The sequence below is a fragment of the Olea europaea genome, unplaced genomic scaffold, assembly GCF_002742605.1.
Source record: "Olea europaea var. sylvestris unplaced genomic scaffold, O_europaea_v1 scaffold1471, whole genome shotgun sequence".
Classification (NCBI taxonomy): domain Eukaryota; kingdom Viridiplantae; phylum Streptophyta; class Magnoliopsida; order Lamiales; family Oleaceae; genus Olea; species Olea europaea.
In genome coordinates this window covers 193,773-198,963 of record NW_019232267.1, presented here as the reverse complement: position 1 = coordinate 198,963, position 5,191 = coordinate 193,773, and positions in this window count along the sequence as shown.

Here is a 5,191-nt window from a genome sequence, read left to right as displayed (position 1 = left end):
CAACAAAGTTCAAACACTTGTCTTATGGACTGTCGCGTTGTCGTCGTATTTCGAACAATCTGCAATTTGTCCTGTACGGTCATCCCCACTCGTCTGGACATCACAGGAACAATTACAACTACGGATTCCAGGTTTTGCTCCAGCTAGCCTCGTGTCAAACATGAATGATCTGAGCCGTACACATATATAGTCGTGTTAGCAAAAACGATCTCCAACGTAACATAGTGCTTATTGATGCACGCTGGAATGTACATGTGTACAACCCTCCCATGATTTTCGCCCGACACTCGGCGACATTCCTATGACCCACTCGAGCATATATTCTGGCACCATGTACTCGTTACCCATAAGTTGGAGCGACCGATACTCTATGGTAACGGCATGCAGGAACTCAGTGTTTAATATAACTCGACCATGGACGTCAAATGATTTTGGATGTCTTTGAGCTCGATTTCGCAGCAAGTCCATGGCCAGGTCGATGTGATGTATCAGGAAACACCAAAAAAGTATGAGTTATTCATTTAATAAACACAAAGTGACATATACATAAAAAACACGAAATGAATAGTTCACTTACATCGTCGGCGAGCCAAGCTCCCGAAGCTGTGATATCGTGGAACCAATTGTAAGTGTCCAAGACCGTCCGATTACCTATCGTGCGGCTAACTCTAAAAAAATAGAAAAATGTTAAAATAAGCATAGACGAGTTAGCGTACAGTGCTTTATTAAAATCATACAATACTCACCCGTGGATAATTCTCCTCCACTCCGTCTCGAACGATTTCCACTTGGCGTTGTCCACCTCCCTGAATAAGTTCAGGTGCGTCCCATCGATGAACGTCCTCCTCTGACCTCAGTCATGGAGGGGTAAACAACATACTGTGATGGCACTTTCAACCTCTTGCCGACCACCTGCTCCGTCTCATCAAAGCATATCTCTTACCCTCAATCACGACGGGTGTCCTCTCGACCTCCGGGGCCACCTCTTCCATCGCCACGTCATCCGCCCCTCCCATCGGGGCCACCCCCTCCGTCGTCCCCTCTCCCATCCTTATCGGGGCCATCCTCTCCCCCCTCCATAGACAACCACGATGATTCTAATATCTCATCATGCCAAAAATGTCGGTGACCCCCCTCTCCATCACCATTTCTGTTACCCTCTTGATCATCATCTCCACCATCCTCTCTGTCCCCCCCATTGCCTACCGGCTAAATCTCCTCTAAGTGCCGCGATCGTATCCTGAAGGTCGACAACGCAAGACCGTAGCATTCCAACATCATGGGATAGATCGTCAACCCTCCCCATCAACTCTCGTCTCATATCGTCGACCCTCCCTGTCAGATAGTCGACCTTCCCTGTCAGATCGTTGACCCTCCGTGTTAACTCTCGTCTCAGATCATTGACCCTCCCTGTCAATTCTCGTCTCAGATCATCGACCCTCTCCGTCAATTCTCGTCGTAGCGCGCCGACCTCCTCTGCATAAATCCAGTCAGACGGGCATACAAATCATCACTGTGTGCTAGAGATACATGGAGGACGTGTCTAGACGAGGAAGAAGGAGATACCCTCGATGGTGGCGATGCCAATGGCGGCGACGATGCTCTCGACGGAGGTGATGCCAATGACGGCGACGATGCCCTCGGCGGAGGTGATACCAATGATTGTGGCGATACCCTCGACGGAGGTGATCGTCGATCAGTTGGACCGCCCTCCTACATAAATAATATTAAAAATTATCCAATAAATTTATACGTTGACAATATTCAATAAATTATATTTAATTCACATACCCAATCTCAGTCCAGGCTTGGATCAGACATCTCCTCGTCTTGGGTGTGCGGAATGCCTAAGTCCTGCACAAGATCCCGAGCCTCCTCTTTCATCGACGGCGTAAACTCAGGTATGACTTTAAGTTAACATATTGACATTTCAACTAGTTAACGATTATGTAAACAAATTTTAAATTACGTATAATATAAATCACAAATACATAATACTTACCTGAGGATCGTCGAGGAGGGCCGATAACTGTTTCCCAGTGGGACATCCGTCCACTCGCGACGATCTCCAATTATGCATCTGAGGGCATCGTGTCTCCCCTCGCTTCGCGAAGCGGGTCCCCAGTACAGGGACTGTCTCATACACCCAAATCTGCAACACATACACTTATTATGTATAAATATAATATACTAAAATTTTAACTTTAATTATATTAAACATTTACCTGCATCGCTAAGGGCAATCCATATGTATCGTATTTACACAATGACCCCCTGTGCCTCGAGTGTGATCTGGTGAAGACATATACGGTGTCTTCGTAACATCTCCGACCCCGTGGATAGTTGTTAAACGCATCGATGTCGTCAACAACTTTCAAATGAAAAATGTTGATGACAATCTTCTTGTGAAGACACATCATCACATTCTCGAGGATGTAGACCAGCCCAAACTTCAATCTATCTAACATCTAGTCGCACCCCTGATCGCGACCATCAGCTCGGGTAGATGCAACGACCCATGTCCATGGAAGTACGTCTCGTATAGCCTATTACTTCTCTCAATGGTTGCATCATCTCCCGTAATCCTCAGTCTAGTGATCAAGCTAAACTCATCCATCGAGAAACTGACGACCTTGCCCCCGAGGTCGAAGTGGAGGGAATCGCCGTCGATTGGTCTCAGAAGCTGACATAGAAGTGCATCGATGATCTGTCATGAGTACTGCACCTCTCGCATCTAGTACAGTGGCCACAAGAAGGACTGTCGTAGCATATCTCCGTGATGATCATCAAGCAGCTCCAACACAGCGGTAAAACTCTCAAAACTACTGTTCCAAGTAACTTTCCCCGCCATCCGTCTCAACTCCCCATCTTAATGATACTCTATCCTACAAAAATTCAAAAGTTAGAACATTGAACAAGAGATAATAAAATAACGCATAATCTCAAAAAATCAATGGGAACCGAATTCTTGACGTTAATAACAAAATAAATTCAATACAAATATAAAAAATAATTAATTAAATTAAAATACAAATTAATGAGATTTTCAACAAAAGGAAATTATTAATATTTAAAGAATACAAAAAGTTAAAAATTAAAGATTAAATATATTCTCAAAAAAAATTAAAGAATATAAATATTATTTAAATAAATTTTAAAAAATTAAAGAATATAAAAATTAAATAAATAAATAACATAATTATTATTTAATCAAATAAAAATTTTAAAGAAAATTAATCTAGTATATTACATTTGGAAAATATATTTACAAAAAAAAATTTATTATTAAATAAATAACAAGGAAAATAAATTGTTACTTTCAGATAATATTCAATTATTAAATTATATAAATAAATGATAATTAAAAAAAACATAATTATTAATAAATCAATTATAAAATATATTTAAAAAAATTAAAAAATTAACTTTCAGATAATATTCAATTATTAAATTATATAAATAAAAGATAATTAAAAAAATAACATAATTATTAATAAATTAATTATAAAATATATTTAAAAAAATTTAAAAATTACTGTTAATAGTTTACTGTTAACGGTCTTAGGCCGACTGTTAACAGTCTTGCAGTCGGCCCAATTAATAAAAAAAAAATGAAATTTAAAAATTAAATAATTATTTAAAATTACAGTGACAAGAATTAATGAAATTCGATTAACGAAAAGAATATTATTTATAAAAAACTATTAATAAAAATAAAAAAGAAATTTAAAATTAAATAATTATTCAAAATTACAATGACAAGAATTAATTAAATTCGATTTGTGAAAAGAATATTATTTATAAAAAACTATTAATAAAACTAAATATGAAATTTAAATTTAAAATTAAAAGAATTATTAAATATTACAATTTTAAAAATTATTAAATTCGAGAATGAAAAATTATTATGTATAAAAAATGAGGAAATAAAAATAAGTATTCAAATTAAAATTTAAATTAAATATCACTTTTAAATTTTACAAATAAATAAATTATTATTTATTAAAAACTAATAATTAAAATTATTTAAAATGGAATCCTCAAATATAAGAAAAAATAATAAGAAAATTAAAGGCAGCGGGCCGACCGTAACAGTCGGCCTGCTTAACAGTCAATGGGCTAACTAAACAGTCAACCCAAATAATGGGCCGACTGTTAATCGGCAACAGTCGGTCCAAATTAAAAAAATTTGTTATTAGGCCGACTACAACAATCGGCCCACTTAACAGTCATGGGCTGACTAAGCCCATGAAAAATAAAAATAGTCAGCCCATGACAGTCGGTGCCCGACTGTTACAGGCACCCGATTGTTAATAGTTGGGCGCCCGACTTTTAACTTCTCCAAAATGCCGACTGAAAATGCAATCGGCATTTTTCCCTACTTTACTCTCGGAAAATCTTCATTTTCGGCGAAAAAAGCTTGCAAATCTCAAAATCCACATATTATTCTCCAATTTAGACCCATATTCATACTTCTACACCTACATAACCAATATTACATTCCAAAAACCTCCACAAATTCAATATTCATAGACAATATGAAAATCTAAATATTAATCTAGTTAGTTAACAATTCGAAACTTACCTTAAAAAGAAGGTCGCCGGAGATTAACTGAAAACGTCCACCGACTGGAAACCGACCGTTCCTTGGTTTTGGCCGACTGTAAGCAAATGGGAAAGTGATCGTCTGAGAGTATTTTGAGATTTTGACCTTTAAAATCAATTTTCAATTTTTCCCCCTCTAAAAAGTGGTCAATGGTTACTTTGGAAATACACATGGATTATTGGGTCATTTTCAATGATTTCCTCTCTACATTGTCTGGTCAAACATGTCTTCAGCATGAATCATTTTTACATAGAAATGACAATATACATTTCGAAATAGAAGTTAGCCACCAATTTAATCTCTTAAATTACGACAATCAACTCGTTCACTACAGCCATTTACTTGATTGCAACCTATGATATTTCGTCTGTAGATGCAAACCTATTAAAAGAGGCTCCTAAGCTCGAAATAGATGTATAGAAGATTAGAGATTGACTAGAGTAGAGTATCTTCAATAGGGGTGGGCAAAAATCGACCCAACCCGTCCAAACCGCCCGACCCGACCCGATTGGGTTGGGTCGGTTTTTTTGTTGTTTTTAAGTGGGTTCGGTTTTTTGGCTACGTAGGTGGGTTGGGTCGGCTCGG